General features: G+C 40.6%; 1 pseudogene; it reads right to left on the bottom strand.

Annotated features, from left to right (window-relative positions):
* Positions 1-120: 120 nt before the first annotated feature.
* Positions 121-24,139, bottom strand: LOC146486164 (uncharacterized; annotated as a pseudogene).
* Between the last annotated feature and the right edge of the window lie 6 nt (positions 24,140-24,145).

The raw sequence follows: 24,145 nt of genomic DNA, 5'->3' as shown, positions 1-24,145 counted from the left end.
AGGCAGTGAAATTTATTCCAGCACTTTTTGAAAACCGAAAACTTGTTCGCGATGGTTGATTTCTCGACCCCATGTTGTTTCATGTGTTTCCCAATCGAAGATCTTGAGCTTGTACAACGCTCACAGAGCTTTCAGTGGCAACTGATGAGATTCATAGAGAATCGAAACTGCGGTCTTGGCTGAGAAACAACACTCAACACTTGTCAGAAGAAATTGCTGAAGCATCGCCATCCAAGAGACTCCCATGACAGTTACTGGCTGTCTTAGTTTTCAATATCTGCCGGATGCGAGCGAACGCACAAAACAATGGAGATACATATCCATGTCAGCTCTAAGAATATAATACTTGTCTTTCAGTCACGAAGCAACAGAGCTGAAAACAACTGCAAGGGGCCAAAGCTCTCGCGAAAGCGAGAGACAACAGTGATCAGCTTTGTAAAGACGTGGATCTGATAGACTCTCATATACGTGATAAACGAACACCCTGCAATCTCACCGCAGGTTATTAGCATTAATTAACATGAAATCACGAGTAACGAATTCCACGGATCCTATGTCTTCATAGATGACATATATTTAGCGCTGTCTCCTAAAGACGCAGATCTATTAAGCGACTCTCATATACGTGATAAACGAACAGCTTGCAATCTCACTGCAGATAAGCATGAAATCACGAGTCAGTTAAGAAATCCACGGATCCCACGTCTTCATAGATAGCATTTATTTAGCGCTGTCTGATATCTTGCAGTTACTGATCCGAGCCGGTGAACCTGGACAAATGCCACAGAGCTACTATACCCAATGGCATATAAAAAACTTCTCCTAACGTTATTGTTTAAACACTACCCACAAATTTACTGGGTCTCATCGTTCACAGTTTATGCTTTATAGGTGTCAACGTTTTTGCAAACGAGTAGTGGGGTTTTTGAACGCTTTTGTTAAAAATGGTGAAAAAAGACCTTCACTTTGCTACAAAATGATTCTACAACAACGAGAGGAGAGAAATCGACTCAATTATTGACAGGAACAATTCGTACTCTGTTCTAGCGCATTTTCGAGTTTCAATCCATTCCGACCCGACTCTGTCTCTGGCCAGAGGCACTAATCGAAAGTTATATTGCACGGGGGTGATAATTTATAACAACGCTAGACAATTATTTCTAATAATTGTCTAGTTTCTGTTGTCAGACAAACATTTTTGGGTTTTCAAATGACATCAAATTTTCGTGATACTTCCCCTTTAAGTACATCTGAAGGCTCAAATTGCCAAAACATAAGAAAGTTCAACCTGAGCCCCAAAATTCGACGTTTGTATATAAAAGAAAGAGTGTACCCGGTATAGCTTCAACAATATCTGAGTTATTTATAAGAGTACTTACCAGTGCAACTCTGTTCACATGTATGGTAATAAAGTGGTGAGTCAAAGCATTCCATATCTTGACAACCTCCTCCCCTACATGACTGCTTACATACGCCATCCTTCACACTGTCACATTCGTCAGGAATGATGTCCTCTATGGTACACTGGTCTTCGTTACTTGAACACCTCTGTTCGCATTTTTCTGCTTGACTGGGACACTGGAGATTACAGTTACCCTTGGTACAACTTTGCTCGCAGCTGTTGCCGTGACATTCCAGGCCACATCCGTCACCAGTACAAGACTGCTCACAAGTATCCGCTTCACAAATCACTGTCTCGCAGTTTCCAGATGTACAACTAAATACGCATTTTGTGGGGGCGGAACATTTCATGTTGCAATTTCCTCCTGTAAATGAGGCAACACCTCATTTACGCTAATTGTTACTTACTAGCAACAATTTATTTAATAATGACTGCAACAAGGCTCAAGACAAATTCTCATTCACGTTATTTAACTATTATTCCACGAAAGCGCGATGGATATGAGATGATAGATAGCCAACGAGGCGCGTAGCGCCGAGTTGGCTATAATCAATTCATCTCATGTCCAACAAGCGTGAGTGGAATAATTGTTTTATTAAAAACAATCAAGAAATGTCGCTAGATTTTGCTGTTTTCGCTTTGCAAGAACAATAACAAGACAATTTGATGGTCTCTATTTCTTAGGCATGGTATAATGGCTCATATACCATGGCCGCTAAGCCAATCAAATCCCTGGAATTGCATTATACAATGATCCAGTTTTTAATTTTTCCAGTATGCGTACGACAGTTAACAAATCGACGGCAGTTTTCTATGGTCTATACTCTTATAGACCATAAAATGACGTCAAAAAATGTTCAAAACTCAAGTGGAACCACGAGCCGCAGGCGAGTGGTTTCACTGCCAAGTTTTGGACATTTTATGGCGTCCGTTTATGGTCTATAAGAGTTTATTAAATTCTCAGCCTCGGATATTGCATTTCTAGTGTTCTGATTGGTTCACTAAATCTCGGCTATCAGCTCATATACCGTAGTTTGACCTTATATGGAAAACGAAAGCCCCAGGTGTCGCTAAGCTAAATTTTTTTTTCGGCGGGAAGCAAAAGTTTCTTCGGAAAAATGTAGGAAAAAAAAAAAAGGAAAAGAAAGAAATACCAAACAATGCCATCTCAATATAACAACAATAAAAGCCACAAAGTTCAGTATGACACTATTTAATGGTACGTATCTCTGAAGTTTCCTTTAAAATCTTCAAAATTGCAAGATTTTACGATTTTTTAGATCACATAACAATAACAATAACAACCGGTTACCTTCAAAAATTTCAGGATGGCTTGCAAATCCTGGCGGTAGGAGGTTAAAGCCAATCGAAGAAATTTCTCAAAAAGAGCTTCATGCCTGTCTTTATGTTTTTACGAATTTACGAGGACTTCAGATGGTTCATCTATGAAATCCGTACGAGCGGCGGCCATAATGTTCGTTTCCGTCGCTCGGCACCACTCAGCAAAACATTTGCACTAATGTGCACAGCTCTTATGCTTCTCAAATAAGCTTGAAGTTTAAAAACTTGCACTGAATGCTTGTCTCAGTGAGGTTGTACCTCGTACACTTGGACTTGCCTGAAGTGTTTTAAATCGTCCGCGAGGAATTCAATTCAGCATGAAAGAAGCCGTCCTTGCCCTGATCTCTTCCTTCGCTCGGCATCACGCAGCAGAACATTTGCTCAAATGTGCACAACTATTACGCTTCTCAATGAGCTGGAACTTCAAAAGCACTTGAATGCTAGTCTCAGAAAGGTTATAATTCGTACATTTAAACGTTTCTTGACTGTGTCCGATTTTCTTCGCTTTCGATTTTTCATTCAACTCCGTTTGCAAAGCGCTGCGCGTGTCATGTGATCATTAGGTTTCGCGCGCTTTGGTCGGAGGTTGCCTCAACATCCGATCTTTTAAATTTGAAAGAAAACTTTAACAGCAATGTCCAAACGCGGAGAATTTAATAAAACAATTATTCCATTCGCGCTTGTTGGATATGAGATTAGTTATAGCATAGTTATAGATATAGTTTACCATCTCATATCCAACGCGCGCTCATGGAATAATTAGATATGGATTGCATACATGGCGTCTGCATCAGATCATTATAAATAGCATACATTGTAACATTTACCATTGTACGGGCGCCAAACTGCACTATTCTATGAATACAAATTGTCTTAAAACATCCAACGTCCAACTGAGCCATCTTTTGCGACGTTGGAGATATAGGAACACTGAAGCAATTTTAAATGAGTACAAGTTTAGAAAGTTACTTTGTGTACGTAAGTCAATACTGCATCGATAAGGCTTAAGGGGTAATCTTAGCAAGGTAATATTTTGTTTACTCGTAAATAATCGCTGGAAAACTTTGCGTGATCTTTGGTAATCCTCGGGAGACTTCAGACTTTTTTCAAGTTTTCTGAAAGGTTCAGGTTTTTCGGTATGTTTCTGGAGGTCTTTGATCACCTTCGGTATCTGTAGCAAACATGAATTGTCACCTCGCGTGATCTACTACAACACCAGTTGACAACTGACATCACATCATTCACTACTGTGACTCTGATACACGTTTTTTATAAGAACCATTTTCTATAGGACCGTTAAGGATAACATTACACATAAAAAACATACCCCACACTGAGAGTCAAATAACAGCGTTTTTATAAACATGAGTAAAATAAAATGAAAATCATGTTAACCTTTAGTCTATATAGGAGTTTGTTTACCCGACAGCCATGCAAGAGTTACTGGCACGAAATCTTGTACTGGAGTAAGGCGCGCATGCAAGCATGCCACGGGTAACTTGGTACAGAGGAAGCCCGCTTTACGGACACCCGCTTAATACGGGCACTGCTTATTACGGAGAGTTTTCTTGGTCCCGCTCCACACATTTTCCTTCAAATTAACCCGCTTAATAAGAATATCCTGTAATACGGACACTTTTTATGGTCCCAACGGTGTCCGTAAGAAAGGGGGTTGACTGTACCACATTACAGGAAATAATGCTCTTCGATGGGTTCCTGGTCACGCGTACACATTGGTTTGTCTAAATTACATGTGTAACAGGAAACTTAAGAACATCTTAAGAACGTTTTCAGGCTCAAATTGCCAAAACATAAGAACCTTCAACCTGAGCCCCAAAATTAGACGTTTGTATTCAGCTGTTGCGACAAAGGTTGTCCAACACCGCTAAAGAGCATGCGCAATAATACCCAAAGGTAGTCTGGGAAATACCCAATACATTTCAATAAAAGCTCAGAATCCATATTGCTCGCCATCTCGAGTCTTCCCTGTACGGTCGTGACAATATGCATTCTGAGCTTTTATTGAAATGTATTGGGTATTTCCCAGACTAACTTTCGGCATTGTCGCGTACGCTGTTACGCTTTTTTAAACAACCTTTGTCGAAACAGCTGTATAAAAGAAAGAGTGTACCCGGTATAGCTTCAACAGTATCTGTGTTATTTATAGGAATACTTACCAGTGCAACTCTGTTCACATGTATGGTAATAAAGTGGTGAGTCAAAGCATTCCATATCTTTACAACCTCCCTCTGTACATGACTGATAACATACGCCATCCTCCACGCTGTCACATTCGTCAGGAACAATATCCTCTATGGTACACTGGTCTCTGTTAATTGTACACCTCTGTTCACATTTTCTGCTTGACTGTCACACTGAAGATTGCAGTTACCTTTGGTACAACTTTGCTCGCAGCTGTTGCCGTGACATTCCAGGCCACATCCGCCACCAGTACAAGACTGCTCACAAGTATCCGCTTTACAAATCACTGTCTCGCAGTTTCCAGATGTACAGCTAAATACGCATTTTGTGGGGGCGGAACATTTCATGTTGCAATTTCCTCCTGTAAATGAAGCAGACGCTAATTGTTACTTACTAGAAACAATTTACGTTGCAGTAAAAACTGCAATAAGCCTCAAGACAAATTCTCATTCACGTTATTTCCTGTTATGCGTACGACAGTAACATTTATACAGGAATAAAAACTCCTCTTCAACACCCACCCCCTTAAATGATTGGTGGAACTCAACATCGTTTTAAAGAGAGGGGTTGAAGAAGTTCAATACGATTAAATATAGATAGCATACATGGCTTCTCCATCAGATCATAACAAATAGCATACATCGTTACATTTACCATAAGAACGTTTTCTTCACCATTGTACGAGCGCCAAACTGCACTATTCTATGAATACAAATTGTCTTAAAACATCCAACGTCCACCTGAGCCATCTTTTGCGACGTTGGAGATATAGAAACACTGAAGCAATTTCAAATGAGCACAAGTTTAGAAAGTTACTTTGTATACGTAAGTCAATACTGCATCGATAAGGCTTAAGGGGAACCTAAACCTGAAAGGTTCAGGTTTTTCGGTATGTTTCTGGAGGTCTTTGATCACCTTCGGTATCTGTAGCAAACATGAATTGTCACCTCGTGTGATCTACTACAACACCAGTTGACAACTGACATCACATCATTCATTACTGTGACTCTGATACACGTTTTTTATAAGAACCATTTTCTATAGGACCGTTAAGGATAACATCAGACATAAAAAAAACATACCCCAGACTGAGAGTCAAATAACAGCGTTTTTATTTTGACCACTCGATTTATTTTTTTTCGAAACGAGTCGTATAAACACGAGTAAAATAAAGTGAAAATCATGTTAACCTTTAGTCTATATAGGAGTTTGGTTACTCGACAGCCATGCAAGAGTTACTGGCACGAAAACTTGTACTGGACTAAGGCGCGCATACAAGCATGCCACGGGTAACTTGATACAGAGGACGCTCGCTTTACGGACACCCGCTTAATACGAACGCTACGGAGAGTTTTCTTGGTCCCGCTCCACACTTTTTCCCTTCAAATTAACCCGCTCAACATCCTGTAATACGGACACGTTTTATGGTCCCAACGGTGTCCGTAATAACAGGGGTTGACTGTACCACATTACAGGAAATAATGTTCCCTCGATAGGTTCCTGGTCTCGCGTACACATTGGTTCAGTGTATGTAACGGGAAAGTTAAGAACATCGCCAATAAGGAAGAAACACTGCGTTAACTCGAAGGTTTATTATACGACGACTCGGATCAATGGCGAGCACATGGAACAGACAACGTACAGACGCGCCTGCGCAGCGCTGACAACTGCTGGGTACAATGTAAATAACGTAGCGGCGTGGTTGCCTTCTAACTCTCTCTCTAGCACCAAGGCACAGAAGTAAATTGAATATGCGTGCAATATAAACGACTAAATAAAGAAACATAAACTAGAACAACAACGCAGAAAGCGGACCTGAAACTAAACTGATACAAGCACAATGGGTACAGTCTCTGGTCCCTTAGTTTTGTCCTTCTAAGTGCAGCGAGTAGTAGAAAATTACTAATGGAAGGTGAAAGGACGCGGAATAGTGCTACCAGGAAGAACGCAAAAGCTTAGCACGCTAGTTTAAGTCCCAGTCCTGACTTTGCCAAAAAGGGGCGAGTCGTTGGCGGCCAGACCTCCTGGGAGGAGCAACAGCAGCCGACTCGGGTGGAGAACCTGAAAGAACCGAGCAGTCTGGAGAAGAGGCTGGAGTGCTTTGTGGTGGAACAATGGCTGCAGGTACAGAAGGAAGTTCCTGAACAGGGACAACATCATACACAGGTTGCGGAACAGTTGGTTGTCCATAGGCGGGAGGCTGAGTAGTCACCAGAGAAGGTGCAGGGACAGTGGAGTGTCTTGGTGGTAGAATAACAGGGTCGGCGTCATTATCAGAGTCAAACGGGGAGGCTTTGTGAAGGCCACGAATGGGGCCGTGCGGAGACTGAGCCAAAACAGTCGGGCCACCGTATAACAGTCGAACATAGGCACCACGTAAAGTTTGCTGCGAGACTGGGAGGTGGTGAACTTCCGGAGCTCACAAGAAAGGTCCTCACGAATGTTGACCACAAGGTACTCCTCACGGGCTTTCAATTTCTCTGTCACCTTTCAAGAAGACCAAGTCGCCAACAGAGACGGTAGCTGTGGGTAGGTTAGTACGGCCACGAGCCTTAGACTTTGCACTGGGTGTGTGATTCTGCTGGCAGGAGTAATTCTCACTAATGATGAGTTGTCTGTCAACTATAAGTAGCTGTTCACCAGTTAGCTGGTCGCACTGAGTCCAGACCTCCCGCACCGAAAGGCCATCACGCAGGATGCGAGAGTTTGTATTTGCCGTAGCGAGCGCCAGAGTGACGGCAGACACAGGTCCTCCTTCAGGGGACAGGTTTAGGAGCTCTAAACCGAGCTCCTCAATGGCGCATTCCGCGATAGGATTCTTGTCTGGATTCTTGACGCTGCCGATCTCCAAGGTAATGCCGTGGGAATGGAGGATTGGGTCGGTGGCAAGTGCACAAAAACCAGGGGCAGGATCAACACGGACTGTGGCGCCGCTATCGTGTAAGGAACGCAGCTGGGAACATAAGACTATGAGGGCGTTGCGGAGATCCTCATGTTTCTCACTCAGGATGAGGGCGGTTAAAGTGTACGAGGAGACAGTCTCTCTTGGTAAGAGGATTAATTGTCGGAGTCAGCTTCAGAAGGGGTACTGAACTGGACATATTTCCCTGGCAAAACAACTGTGCGGATTGGGTTGCGTAGCAGGAAGGACTGTGTACGCCACACATTGGGTTGACGTGTATGCCTTGAGGGTGAGCTGTAGCTGATAATCGCGGTGCCACCTATCTCAATCTGACGTTTGGCAGGGCGAACACCAATGTCGTTACGGACCATGAAGGGGTTACCGACCAGGATATCGACGTCTTGCTGACGAACGACAAGGGCGTCTAATTCAAATATCCACTGTCCACGGGCAAGGGAGCAGTGGACCTCGCCAATGACGTCCATTGGGGTATCCCATCAGCCTGACGAGCCATTTGGGAGGCCGGGGTTATCGGGAACCTGGGGTTATGACTCACCACTTGGTGTACATTGTAAATAACGTAGTGGCGCATCTTAAGAACGTTTTCAGACTCAAATTGCCAAAAAATAAGGATGTTCTACCTGAGCTCCAAAACTCAGTAGACGTTTGTATAAAAAGAAAGAGTGTACCCGGTATAGCTTCAACAGTATTGGACTTATTTATAAGAATACTTATCAGTGCAACTCTGTTCACATGTATGGTAATAAAGTGGTGAGTCAAAGCATTCCATATCTTGACAACCTCCTCCTGTACATGACTGATGACATACGCCATCCTGCACACTGTCACATTCGTCAGGAACAATATCCTCTATGGTACACTGGTCTCTGTTAATTGTACACCTCTGTTCACATTTTTCTGCTTGACTGAGACACTGGAGATTGCAGTTACCCTTGGTACAACTTTGCTCGCAGCTGTTGCCGTGACATTCCAGGCCACATCCGCCACCAGTATAAGACTGCTCACAAGTATCCGCTTTACAAATCACCGTCTGGCAGTTTCCAGATGTACAGCTAAATACGCATTTTGTGGGGGCGGAACATTTCATGTTGCAATTTCCTCCTGCAAATGAAGCAAACGCTAATTGTTACTTACTATCAACAATTAATATTACAGTAATGACTGCACCAAGCATATACGACACTGAATTCCAATGACACTAAATGGCATACAACTAAGGCAGAAGTCTTGGGACAAATTCTCATTCACGTCCTTTTCTGTTATGCGTGCGACAGTAACATTTATACAGGAATAAAAACTATCTCCTCCTCAACACCCACCCCCTTAAATGATTGGTGGAATTCAAGATTGTTTTAAAGAGAGGGGTTGAAGCCGAGTACAATTCGATTAGATATGGAGAGCATTCATAGCTTCTCCGTCAGATCATAATAAATAGCATACATTGTAACATTTACCCTAAGAACCTGTTTTTCACCATTGTACGGGCTCCAAAAACTGCACTATGCTATGAATACAAATTCTCTAAAAACAAATTGATATTCAACAGCAACAACCCACAGAGCCAACTTTTGCGACTTTGGAGATATAGAAACAGAGAATCCATTTCAAATGAGTACAAGTTTAGAATGTTACTTTGTAATACGTAAGTCAATACTGCATCCGATAAGGCTTAAGCGGTAATTTTAGCAAGGTAATATTTAGTTTAATCGTTAGTAATAGCTGGAAAACTTTGCATGATCTTCGGTTATCCTTGGAAGACTTCAAACTTTCTTAAAGTTTTCTGAAAGGTTTTTTGGTATGTTTCAGGAGGTCTCAGATCACCCTGGGTATCTGTGGCATACATGAATAGTCACCTCGTGTGATCTACTATAACACCAGTATCACATTCTTCACTACTGTGACTCTGATACACGTTTTTTATAAGAACCATTTTCTATAGGATCGTTAAGGATAACATTATACATAAAAAAACTTACCCCAGAATGAGAATCAAATAACAGCGTTTTTATTTTGACCACTCGATTTACTTTTTTGGAAACGAGAAGTATGAACACGAGTAAAAGAAAATGAAAATCATGTTTACCTTTAGTCTATATAGGAGTTTGTTTACTCGACAGCCATGCAAGAGTTACTGGCACGAAATCTTGTACTGGAGTAAGGCGCGCATGCAAGCATGCCACGAGTAACTTGATACAGAGGACGCTCACTTTACGGACACCCGCTTAATACGGGCACTGCTTATTACGGAGAGTTTTCTTGGTCCCGCTCCACACATTTTCCCTTCAATTTAACCCGCTCAATAAGAACATCCTGTAATACGGACACTTTCTATGGTCCCAACGGTGTCCGTAATAACGGGGGTTAACTTTACCACATTACAGGAAATAATGTTCCTTCGATAGGTTCCTGTTCTCGCGTACACTTTGGTTTGTGGAAATTATCTATTAACGGAAAAATTAAGAACATCTTACGAACGTTTACAGGCTCAAACTGCCAAAAAATAAGGATGTTGTACCTGATCCCCAAAACTCAGTAGTCGTTTGTATAAGAAGAAAGAGTGTACCCGGTATAGCTTCAACAGTATTTGACTTATTTATAAGAGTCCTTACCAGTGCAACTCTGTTCACATGTATGGTAATAAAGTGGTGAGTCAAAGCATTCCATATCTTGACAACCTCCTCCTGTACATGACTGATGACATACGCCATCCTACACACTGTCACATTCGTCAGGAACAGTATGCCCTATGGTACACTGGTCTTTGTTAATTGTACACCTCTGTTCACATTTTTCTGCTTGACTGTCACACTGGAGAGTGCAGTTACCCTGGATACAACTTTGCTCGCAGTTGTTTCCGTGACATTCCAGGCCACATCCGCCACCAGTACAAGACTGCTCGCAAGTATCCGCTTCACAAATCACTGTCTTGCAGTTTCCGGCTGTACAGCTAAATACGCATTTTGTGGGGGCGGAACAGTTCATGTTGCAATTTCCTCCTGTAAATGAAGCAAACGCTAATTGTTACTTACTATCAACAATTCATGTTATAGTAGTGACTGCACCGAGCATATACGACAAATTCCAATGACACTTAATGACATACAACTAGGGCAGAAGTTTAGGGACAAATTCTCATTCGCAGTTTTCCTTTTATACGCGCGACAGAAGCATTTCCGGTAGGAAGGAATGAAAACCACCTCTCCCTCTAACCCCAATGTGTTTGAAAATGGATAGTTGGCTTCTTGGCCATATCGTAACATACTATTAAAATTAGAAATCTATCAGACATGGATTGTAATATTTAGGTCAAGCCCTTCTTTTGTCTACCATTCTACGGGTGCCAAAATACACTATGGTACGAATGCAAATTTTCTTACTTAAATAAACAATGACATTCAGCAACAACCAACTGATCCATCTTTTGCTACGTTAGATATACAGATACACTGAAGCCATTTGAAATGAGTACAAGTAGTATAAGTCGGTACTACGAAAACATAGGCGGTAATCTTAGCAAGGTAAATGTTTTGTTTACCAGTAAGTAATCGCAGAGAAAATTTGAGTGATCTTCGGTTATCGTCGTAGTCGATAATAATGTTGATAATGTTTATTTGTGCTTTTTTTCTATTTACATGTTGATTATTACAATCTTTCAGTCCGTAGCCTGTATTGAATACTGATATTCTCGATCGACAGAAAAGATTGCCGAGTAAGGACATAAACATTCTAGACTGGCAAAGAAATCCTCGACCGTCCAAAATATTTCTCGACCGACCAAAGCATTTCGCCACCGACAAAAATATTTCTCGTCCGAGGAAACATGAATATTCGATATTGCTTTTACTTTAAACTTGATAAGTCGCTGATAAGGAGACATTCAGTGGATTTGTATGAGTATATATCCTACTAATTTATTCACGAAAAAGTAATAATGCCCTTTTCTAGTAATGCTTTTACTAACATTTCTAAAATCTGCGACCTACCAGTTACCAGTGGCTCTTTCTCAGGGCTTAAGTAGTTTTAGAAAACTCTCGAAATCTTCCGATCGTCCTGGTCACGTGACTGATAACGTCACCACGGTCACAATGTTATGTAAGGTACTTCAAGTAAACATCTATGCACATACAAATTTATGTTGCAATGCGCCTTAAACTCTAGAGGATATGTCTCTCGACGTCCTCCAGATTTTCGCTTTTTGTGTCCTTTGTGTGTAGCCCCCTTACTTTTGAGATGCATGACTGTTAATGGCCATTTCTATATACCTCACACCAATGTTTGTCTGACTACATTGATTATTTTCAAATAAAAATTTTTCAAACGCGTTTTTGAACGTGGTCACGTGACTGATGACGCATGACATAAAATTTGATATGAGAAATATTTTATGGAAATTGTTATTTCCACGTGTAATTTTTTTAGGTGCAAAGGATTCTGTGAAGGTTCTTATTATAATAATATATTAGGGACCGTTCATTTTTTATGAGCATGGGGGGGCTGGTGGGATTTGGTTAATTGCCACTACGAAACTGTATGACCCCCCCCTAGCATGCAATTTTTTTCCACATGGCCCCCCCCCTGGCAGAACTATTTTTTTCTGATGACCCCCCCCCCCTCCCGCCCAATCAGAAACAAATCATACTCCTAACTTTAACAAAACGCTTATGTACTGTTTATATCAAAGATAAACGTAATTGTTACTGTGATTTCTTTACAGTACTATTAACAAGTAACCGTTCTCTACTTAGGTAAAGATTTCTCTTGTTTAAAAAAACGTTTTATAGGTAGCAACACGTTTACGGCAACGACAAACCCTAAATTTCCATTTAGATTCTCAAAGAAACTATAAAAATTAATCAAGCAAATGGTTAACGTGAAATTACTCCCCTTCGAGTAGAAACAATTAATACACGTACAGATCTGACTAACAAAATATGGATCGAGGCATACCAATCAACGATTACGAGTCATATTAAACAGAAAAAAACAGCGGACGCACAGATATCAGTCGCGTAGGTAAGGGTTAGATAGGGGTGTTCGTTGAGCCCCAAATCTTGCTTACTAGGGGGGTCCGGGGACATGCTCCCCCGGAAATTTTTGAAAATCTAGGTTCCCAGAAACCTCATTTCCTGCATTTTGAGACCCATTTTAGGCAAATCACAAATTTGTTTTACAGCAGCTTTTTGAGCTATATACATCATTCCTACGGCATAATTGTTTCAACTTAAACAAGAAAGTTCAATGTACATTCCGCGCCCTGTCGAGTTCTGATAGCTATTCGATCCACTGATAGTCATACACCAAGCTGGTAAACTGCATCATTCTCGGGTGTAGGCCTTCGAACAAATTGACTATCTCGTCAAAATTGACAGGCATATCATATTTGATATGCATTAGAACCAGGGCAGACATTCTACTCTCTCGCATGGTACACCTCATGTAATTGTTCAACCTCCTCATTAAGTGCTTTTTCTTCCGCCATTACTGATCTGTAAAGGGGGTTCGTTCGAACCCCTCGAACCCCCCCTCCTACGCGCCTGGATATTAAAGTACTGCTATTAAAAATGACAGTTACAAGCTTTTCTGAAGATGGCTTACGGCTCAGATTTACCGTCAACTGAAGTCACCAACAACAGTTCTATTATTAAAACTAATCTGGATGTTCACACTAGGCATACTACTGAGTCTACTGATACTCCTGGGTTCAAATAATTTACTAATCAACAGTCTTTATAAAAGTGAGTACTATTAAGAAGAACATTAAACAATCTATTGATATAGTTCAGAGTACAACCACTTTGTAGAAAACTACTCCCCCAAGGATAATTCAATAGTGAGACTGATACGTTTTTATATTAATTTGAACTTGTACAAACATAGGTGTCTACCTCAGTTTATATTCATTATTGCTTTTCCAACAGATATGCTTCATTTCCTCAGTTGTTGTTAATATAAAATGCAGATTTCGACCTCAGTATGTAAAACAAATTAAAAGTGGTTAGGAAAATCGCATTAAATAAAATTGAAATAATATTCAATTTCTTCATCTGTTTCTGTGTTGAGCCACTTTCAATTTCCCCTACTAGCCAATTATTTCTGGTGACCCCCCCCCCCCCTCTTTCACTCATTTTTTTTTTGGTAGCCCCCCCCCTTTAGTGCCATTTTTTTTCTCGTGGCCCCCCCCTAAATCCCACCAGCCCCCCCATGCTCATAAAAAATGAACGGTCCCTTACTTATTATTAGGAGTACAATCTGAGGTGAAATGCGTCCGGCAACGGACTGCTGACCGGACATCGTCGGTGAGGTACAAAGCCGGACAGAACTGGCCTTGGCAATAAAGCACATCGCTGGTTTTCCTCGAAGGAACCAAAAGGCCTCAGATTGTACTCCCAATAATAAGTAATATAGTCATCGACGAGGTTTCCGCGATTGATAAAGAGAGGAGGTCAATCGCAGCTGCTGGTTTTGCTAAACAGTGTTCTTGGTCGACTTGGGAAGAGGCAGAACAGAGAAACCTCAGCTGGCCAAACCTTGTTCAGATGGAGCCGCTGCCAATCAGCTTCCTTCTCAGAATGACCTGTGATCTCCTCCCTACTCCAACAAACCTCAAACAATGGTGCATTATCGACGACGACACTTGCCTTGCTTGTAACGAGATACGAGCTACCCTAGAGCATGTGTAAGCGGCTTGAGATAGCTCACTGCAGAGGTACACCTGTAGAGACAACAAAGTGTTGAAGGTTGTGGCCGACATCACATATAGACCCAATGCCCTGGCATCAGCAAAACACCAGCTAAAGAAGAACTCAACGAAGTAATCAAGTTCGAAAGGGAGGGTGAACAGCCTCAACCAGTTTCTTTAAAGAGAACAAAACGGTCCAGACTGCTAAAAGGAGCCCAGGACTGGCAGATGATGGGTGACCTCCCTAAAGGCTTGCACTTCCTTGCTCACGTTGCCATCACAAATGAGCACCGGGATATTTTAATTTGGTCCGACTCCTGCAGACGTGTGCACCTCGTTGAACCAACCGTACCTTGGGAAGGGAACTTTAAGTTCGCCAACGAGCGGAAGAGAACCCGATACGAACCCTCACGAGCTAATTGTGAAACCGAGGCTGGTCCTGCAGCGTTGAACCCGTTAATGTCGGTTGCAGTGGCTTCATCGCTAGATCGACCATGTCCATTCTGTCAACATCGGACTATCCAAACAACCTCGGTGATTAACCATCAAGTCGCTCCAAGAGAAGGCAGCATCCAAATGGATCTGGAAATCATCACGCAGTGCTTCACGTATCTTGGATTGCATTGGCCAAAACAAAAAAGCTTGGGAATTAACCAAAAACGCTTTTTCTCTGCTGTCCCATGTACAGAACTGTGCACCTGGCAAAGACTCTTAAGATCTACTGCACTCTTTACACACAACAATAACCTTTGAGGCCTGCAGCTTGCATGCTTTATATGCCACGGCTTAGTGGTATGACACCTGAGTGGGCATCACCTAGCGGCATCTGTCACTGGCGGCGCCAGGAACTGTAGTCCCGTTGATCTGTTGAGAGCCGAAACTGCACTAGATCCTGGTCAACGGCTGATGAGGCTAATGCCCCGCAGTTCGCAGTTCAAGTTACTGTATGATATTCTGTGTCTTTTAGGCTTGTTCGAAGGTGACTGGTCTAGGAGATGGCTGCAGTCGGCCTTTAACGGTGGCGCACAAGGAAGCAATCTCTCGATACGAACACTTTTAGCGTCTCAATCGCTGTGAAATTACCTCCCACCCCTGGTTTCGTTCAGAGGCTTCCCTCTACCCTCCATTCCAGCTTGATGATGCCAGCCTGAGAACTCCTGTAGTGGCAAGTGGCTCGAAAACACACTTATAAACCAAATACTTACTGATTGGAGCTTGTACTAGTCTCCACTCGCAGTCGTTTTTTGTCTCATCACTCGAAGGAGCGTTGCGTAGCAAAACAAAGATTGGCTGTGAGGAAGACTAAGCTTGCACGGGACGTGCTCGCTGACAAAACAGCAAGGGTTTAAAGTGGTGATGTCACAAGACTACTCGAGTCCTCGGTATTTTAGAGCAGCACAAATTTCTAGGGAAATCTTCATAAGGACTACTAAATTCGTTTAGACCGTCTACTTCCAGAAAGTAGGATATTTTCATTTGACAGGGGCACCCAATGGGAGTTTTCTCTCAGATCCTTTGAAACGCTACTTTAGGCTATCTGGAGTGCCTTTAAAGCTCTGTAGATTCATTTAAAGCTGCGCTATAATATTTTTATCTGTTCGGTCATTCTAGGGGAACTTGAGTCTTTTTGAAATTACTAGGGCATTTTTGTCCACTTCCCAAAAAACTTAGATCTTATTTCCTTTCCCAAAATCTTAGCTGACCTTTTTTCGGTACTCGAAACGACATTTTTATCGATCTGAAAAGACCAGGCCTTAAATTTTCCATATCACGAAAGTTCGAGGCGAAAATTATTTTTAGAAAATTGTAGGGGATTAAGGGCCTTCCGAACAGATAATTTACCGAAACGATCCGTTGGGTGCCCCAGATTTGACTTCAACTACTAGAATCCTTCGCCGTCATGAAATTGCCCTATTGGCAAAAAGAGTGCAAGGAATTTGCCAGTTAAAGGGTTAATAGATCGATTAATCACTTAGGAAACTCACCAGTGCAATATTGTTTACACGAATGGTAATCTTCGGAATTGAAACACTCCAAGTCGCAGCCTCCTGCTACACAATTCTGCTCGCATACTCCATTGTCTAAGCTGTCACACTCTTCTGGGACAATTGCCACGGCATTGTTCACAACGAAAAAGAGCGCCAACAGCATCTGCATTGTTGTTTTCATTCTCAGCGTAAATCGCCCACAGTGAGAACGTGTGCACGCATGAAAACTAATCATAGATGTGTGTTTTTTACAAGTGCAAATTCCAAGTAAAACTGTAGAAAAATTAGATTATTATTGATACTTTTATACAATATACTTGTGAAATTTTTAATTTAAAAACTTTTATTGTAAAATTGATTAATTCAGTCCTTGGGCTGCAATGTGATTTTGAAATACACCATCTACCATCTACCAAAGGAAATGTCAGTTTTCTTCAGTGACTCTTTTAAAAGGTAAAATCGACCATACTTGCACCAATGAACATCTAAAATAAATGTTCAGCTTTCTTAAGGTTTGCTTTGCCAGATTTCTTAAACTCCAATGACTAAGTGTCTTTAGCTACGGATGGCCCAGATGGAATTGGATTATGAGGCTACGTACAGGTCACTTTACTAACTAGAGCCAATTTTTAAAGTCAGATTTTAATGTCACTTCAGCCCACGTTTTTCAAATGGTCACGTGAATGGCCACCGCCGTTTTATAACATTATCAACTGCATGATGATAGTCATAGTCTGCAGTGTGACATTAGCCTCCACCGTTTTGAGTCGATTACTGATTTCTTTTTAATTACTATGCAAAATCGTTTTTTGTTTAGTCAACATACGTGAATATGTTCTTGGGTTTTGAGTAGTTCCCACGAAAATATTACGATGTTTTTCTGTTTCAAATTCCAATAAGCGAAAACAAACTCAGCTGGATTAATAAAACATATATCCTGAATAGCAATATGTGAATCCTGTCGCATTTTAAAGGTGTAATAATTTTGATTAGCAGACTGGTTTTAAGTTTTGTTTGAATATGAACTATTAACGAAATGTTGCTATTCTGGTTTTGGGTTTCTACTAAAGGACGCACCAAAGCCGTTGTCTAGGAGACACGTCATTAGTAGCGCCAGGAGGGGCCGCTCATCAGAAGACTACTTCATGAATCCTATGCGCTAAGCGTGGGAACAACGTCAGCTGGAGAACCTTTCGCCGCCACAATATTAACTATCTCTGCTTGTATTGTAAGTTTTGGAAAAAAAATATTTGGCTGTACTCATTTTGAAATGGGGAGCCGTAGATTATGCCGTTTCTTGGAGCGATTTTGTGTTTTCATAGCAGCGTTTTTGACACCTCAGTAAAGAAATTAAAATTTGAGTGTAATTCTCTTTTTCTCATTTTCCTAATTAAGTGAAAACAACAATCTCTCCAAGTCAATAAAAAACCTTTTGGGTTTGTAATTTGCTATCAGAGTATTGCGCGAATTGAGAAAATTCAAGAAACGTTACACCTGAACACAAAGACGCGATGGATGTTTTGCCGAACGTTCTACCTCGTTATTGCCCATTTGCCGCTGATCAGATTGAACTACAAACTTTTCGTAGAATTCAGCGCATCACACCCGTCACTAAACTCGTTATCTTCATATATTCCCTCAGACCTACGTGCAGCAGAGTTTCCATCCAAGTGTTCGTATTTTTGCAGATCAAGATGTGTTCTGCTCTTCAAATGTCTAACAACCGATTCTAGAATGAGTGGATGTCAATACATGGGTCATGCATTGAACTGTAAATGTCCAAAATATCAAGTGATCAAACGACGATGAGGCCTTTGTTACCTTTTCTTTTATAACGGAAAATCAATCGTGAAGTCAGTGGTCAAATCGATAAAAGTTTGATTGTTAAGCCACAGCTAGACTGGAAACGACCAATAGCCATCTTCACTGGCCTGTAAATCGGGCTGTTATCGACACCGTCGAACGATACTACATGCTTGGAGCGTCAGACTATAAAATCAGACTAGAAAATGTGAAGCATATTATCCAATAAGACCACTCCCCTATGACACCTTCTGTTGTCGTAGAGTGAGCAAGTGTACGGAAATTTGAACCCCTGACATGAAATTAAAAGGAACTGAATAAAGCTATAATTCTACCTACCGTGCCTCTTCTGAAGTACCGATAGTAATGGTTCTTAGTGATTAGTGGGCGCCAGTAGGCCACTTTCATGATGACGTTATTTTACTACAACTACCAGAATTCATTTCGCTTTTCTTTTCAAATGCAAATTCTTTTAATCCTAGTGGACAGCAAAGAACAATAGCTCTAATTAGCATGAGAAAACTAAAACCAGAAGGATTCTGGTAGTTGTAGTAAAATGACGCCATTGAGAAAATGTCCTATTTACTTTACTTTACTTTTTTTAACACGGTAAAAATCCATCAGGTTTTGGTACAATATAAAATACAACTACATAGTAATATTTAATAAAAATAAATGTTTCTGAAAAGTCTTATTCACAATTACACTAAACTACACCTATTTTCAATGAATGCCGTGCGGGATCTAAAAGGATGGTTTAGCAATTTTTTTTTTTTTTTTTAATACTCAACTTTATTTCAATTCTACGTCATGTTAACATTCCTTTCATTTAAGTATTTTTTTTTTACATTTATATTTGATGAGTGATAACACATATGTATATATGCAAAGTAAAACAAACATACAAACAGTATTATATATACAGCCAAGGAAAATTAAAAGATTACAATTTACATGCACTGTCAAAACACACACACTCTCTCTCTCTCTCACACACACACACACATCTACGGAAGGCTACTTAGATGCAAAAAAAACCCTAATAGATACAATTACAATTGCTTGTATTTCAATTAGAGCATTGATCAACTACCTATAACACTGATAAACTTTTTCCATTTTTTTAAATGATAAGTTAATTTATCTCTTTTCCTGGCAATATGGAGCTCAATTGAATAAACTCTCTTCGTTTTGGCAATGATCCCTTTTAAGTAAGGCTTGGCGTTTTGGCATTTCCGAGAATAAATATAGTATTTACCCAACAAGAGAATATGATTGATTAAAGTAAAATCGTCCTGAATGTCGAATTTTCCAAAAATTAGATCAACTTCCTTTAATTCGCCAACGTAGATATCCTTATCTCGGAGCCAGGACAAGACATGTTTCCAAAATTCACAGGACTCCTTACAGGAAAAGAGTAGGTGCTCGATGGATTCGTCCTCTTTTTGGCAGAAAGTACATAGCGGTGATTGCGTAATGCCAAACCGAAAGAGCTTTTCATTTGTAAAAACAATTCGATTTAGAACTTTGTACTGAAATTCTCTTAATTTAGAGTCCATGGACGAGCAGAAGGATAAAGAATAGACCGTCTCCCAATCGACACCAGAGTGTGGGTATTTATCAGACAATTTCTTTTGAGCAGTAGGCACTTCCTGCTTCTTCGCCTGCAACTGGCGGTAAATTTGTTTAGAAGAGACATCAAAAATTTTTAAAGAACTACCATCAACAGTGATGGTGGAAACATCTGGAACTGGAAAAACCATCGGTAGGCAATTGCTTGAAATGATTTAGAGATTTCACTTGCCTAAGACTGCAGGATAGACTGTTCCAGAGAGTTGCACCTCTGTAACCGGAAAGCTCTTTTTTAGGTAGTTAGTTCTTTGTAAAGGGACATTTAATTTGTTTGTAGAGTCCCTTAAGACATAGCCTGGTTTACTGCACTCAGTAAACATAGAGGATAAGTATTCAGGAACCAGATCATTAAGAGCTTTGAACACCATTAAAGCTACTTGAATTTGACGCTGGACAATCAGGTCTTTCCAACCAAGTTGTTGTAACAAGTACCCAGCGTCAGCATTATAGAAGGAGGACGTCAAAATGCTAGCAGCACCATTCTGCAGTTTTTGTTATTTTTCTGAAAGCGCTTTGCCGCAATTCCCTAAGACAATACTACAACAATCGAAATGGGGTCGTACCAAGGCATTGTAGATGTAATGCAGTATTTCTGGCGAAACAAAAGGTTTAATTCGCTTTATGGCACCAATGCCGGAGGCAATCTTTTTGGATAGTTTGTCGATATGACTATGCCATGTCATGTTATCAGCAATAAGAATCCCAAGTGATTTAGTAGTGGAAACTTGTTTTATAGGAACATTATCTATGGAAAGTTCAAGGGATTCAGATAATGTGCTCAGTTTTTGTCTAAAATCAATTAACATAAACTCGGTTTTAGTTTGGGTAAGTTGGCAGAACGATAAACAATTTGGCAAATCATTGATGTAGATCAAGAATAGAAGAGTTCCTAGAATAGTTCCCTGAGGGACCGCCACAGCCCAGAGAACAGACTTTGGACAGCGAACCATTGACGACACATTTCTGGGTTTAGATACAACTTAAACCAATCATAATAATAATAATAATAATAATAATAATAATATGATATTTAATAATATTTAATACTTATATTGCGCTTTTTTCTATAAAAATACTCAAAAGCGCATTACAATATTATTAATAACTAAATTAAAAACCAGTAAAAGTACCCAATAAAATTCAATATTTAAAAATAAATAAATAATTAACTAAAAGCCTTCTTAAATAAATATGTTTTAACAGAGCGTTTAAAAGATTCGATTCTTGTATTCCGTACAGACTAAGTTTAGCTAAAAGTCGGTGTAATTTCGGGCTAACATGGATGGTTCGTTGTTATTCCAGGGGTGGGGTGGGCACTCCTTGACTTGCCGAGATGTTTTGCTAAATTTCCAAATTTTAAACATTTACAAATCACAGAATTTATTGTAGCGTTAGCGAACTCCTCTGATTATGAGAATGATGTATTATTCAGTAATGACACAGGCAAACTCGGAAAAAGAAATTCCGAGTGCTGGCTCCTATCAGGAGTCGAACCTAAGACCTTCCGATTACTAGTTCGGATGCTCCACCACTGAGCTACAGGAGACTCGTGGGAGTTAAGGTCATTAACCTAGGTTCATCCTCTGATTATGTTCTTAACAAGCAGATGGTTAAGTTCATTTCTTCCTGTTTTGATTTAAGAAACAATTTTTTACCAAATCATATAATCTGATAAAGTTGAATTCTCTTCTTCGCCTTCTTTTTTGTTGTGCTTTGTATTTTATGTTTCCTGATTAGTTACTAAAACTTTAGAACTTTTTTCGACGCTCAGTGTTGTTTGTTGAGAGGTTATATTTCTTGATTGCAACCCGGCAGCGACTTGTTGGTTGTAAGTCGTCGGGGATGGAGAGAGGAGCGAGGGGAGAGGGTGTACTTATGCTATTCCTTCGGTTTTTTATTTCTCGACAAGTGCGACTACAGTTAGAAGACAGAGAGGACAAGGCCAAAGTTTGATCGATAATAACTCCGCACACCAAAAGACGCCAAGATTAATGCTAAAAACAAAACCGAAAACACCGCATAAAACGAGTTTGTTTCATGCAGGAGAGGTGTGATTAAATCTGTAGTCTAACGACAAACAAAACTGTGGCCCACCGATTCCGTACCTTAATGGAATTTAGAAATGTTGGTGTTTTAAGAAGGGGCGAAAAACCCTTGGTAAAACTTCCACAAAGACTCTTGGAAAAAAAGAGGAAAGATCAAACAAACAAACACAACCCATATGACGCTGACTCCGAATTTGAACCTGAGCGAGGCCACAAGCGCAGATGAGAGGCGTGTGTTCTTACCACTTCCGGCGCCATCTCTGCACAACAGGTACATGAGTTATTTCTATATCTTTAAACAATTGACCCATTGCCTGCAAATCCCCTTGATTGTTCCTTTAATTCCTTCTACTCTTGTTGGCCTTTGTTCCTTAAACGATGGCTTTGCAGCGACACTACGTTGAATAATGTGGAAGGGGAGGGGGGCAGGAACCTTATTATTGAAAGAGAGACCAAAACTACACTTGCAAGTGAAGATTACTTTATTGCTGGTAATACAAAGAAGTGCTACACGATGAACAAACGCGTTTCTTATAATAACCCATTGTCTACGGATTGAAAATTTTGTGAATCCTGGGTGAAGTGTTCCTTTTCGAGGATTCATCAACAGTACGAACTTCACGCGTTTTAAAACTCTTCGATGGCGCACTTTTTTCTATTGAATCTACATCGCTGTCGACATTTTTCTGCCTGACTGGGACACTGGAGATTGCAGTTACCCTTGGTACACCTTTGCACGCAGCTGTTCCCGTGACATTGCAGGCCACATCCGCCACCAGTACAAGACTGCTCACAAGTATCCGCTTCACAAATCACTGTCTTGCAGTTTCCAGCTCTACAGCTAAATTCGCATTTTGTGGGGGCGGAACAGTTCATGTTGCAATTTCCTCCTGTAAATAAGGCAGACGCTAATTGTTACTAACTAGCAACAATTCATGTTACAGTAGTGACTGTGCCGAACATATACGACAAATTCCAATGACACTAAATGACCTACAACTAGGACAGACGTCTTGGGACAAATTCTCAGAGGAACCCTGCTTTACGGACACTGCTTATTAAGGACAGTTTTCTTGGTCCTGCTCCACACATTTTCCTTCAAATTCACCTGGTTAATAAGAACATGCCGTAATACGGACACTTTTTATGGTCCCAACGGTGTCCGTAGTAACGAGGTTTGAGTGTACCACACTACAGGAAATAATGCTCTTCGATTGGTTCCTGGTCACCTACACCTTGGTTTATGGAAATTGTACATGTAACAGGAACCTAAAGTAATGTTTAAACCACGAGCAGCAGTGTTTTAGCGGGATTTAAAACCCCGAGGCGTAGCCGAGTTGTTTAAGACCCGATAAAACACGTGCTGCGAGTTTTTTGAACGGCTTCAAGAACATTCCTGGAAAATCGTGTGTCAAGAGAATTCATAGCAATGATGCTTTTGTGAACGTTAAAAATTAGCAAACGAAAAAAACATTAAACACCGTATACTAATAAGGAGGAGGTTTTATTAGGTTTTAAAACCACTGCAAGTGATGTTTTATCGACCATTTGATAGGTCAATGGGCTTATGAATTATTAATGAGTTTTTTAAGAACATCTTAAAAATGTTTTCAGGCTTAAATTGCTAAACAATAACAACGCTCTATCTAAGCCCCAAAATTAGACGTTTGTATATAAAAGAAAGAGTGTACCCGGTATAGCTTCAACAATATCTGAGTTATTTATAAGAATACTTACCAGTGCAACTCTGTTCACATGTATGGTAATAAAGTGGTGAGTGAAAGCATTCCATATCTTGACAACCTCCTCCTGTACATGACTGCTTACATACGCCATCCTTCACACTGTCACATTCATCAGGAACAATATCCTCTATGGTGCACTGGTCTTTGTTAATTGTACACCTCTGTTCACATTTTTCTGCTTGACTAGGACACTGCAGATTGCAGTTACCCTTGGTACAACTTTGCTCGCAGCTGTTGCCGTGACATTCCAGGCCACATCCGCCACCAGTACAAGACTGCTCACAAGTATCCGCTTCACAAATCACTGTCTTGCAGTTTCCTGATGTACAGCTAAATACGCATTTTGTTGGGGCGGAACATTTCATGTTGCAATTTCCCCCTGTAA

The sequence above is a fragment of the Pavona decussata genome, unplaced genomic scaffold (genome assembly GCF_977016875.1).
Source record: "Pavona decussata unplaced genomic scaffold, jaPavDecu1.1 SCAFFOLD_21, whole genome shotgun sequence".
Classification (NCBI taxonomy): Eukaryota; Metazoa; Cnidaria; class Anthozoa; order Scleractinia; family Agariciidae; genus Pavona; species Pavona decussata.
The sequence above is the reverse complement of the archived record's forward strand: the minus strand, read 5'-3'. Positions and strand labels throughout refer to the sequence as shown.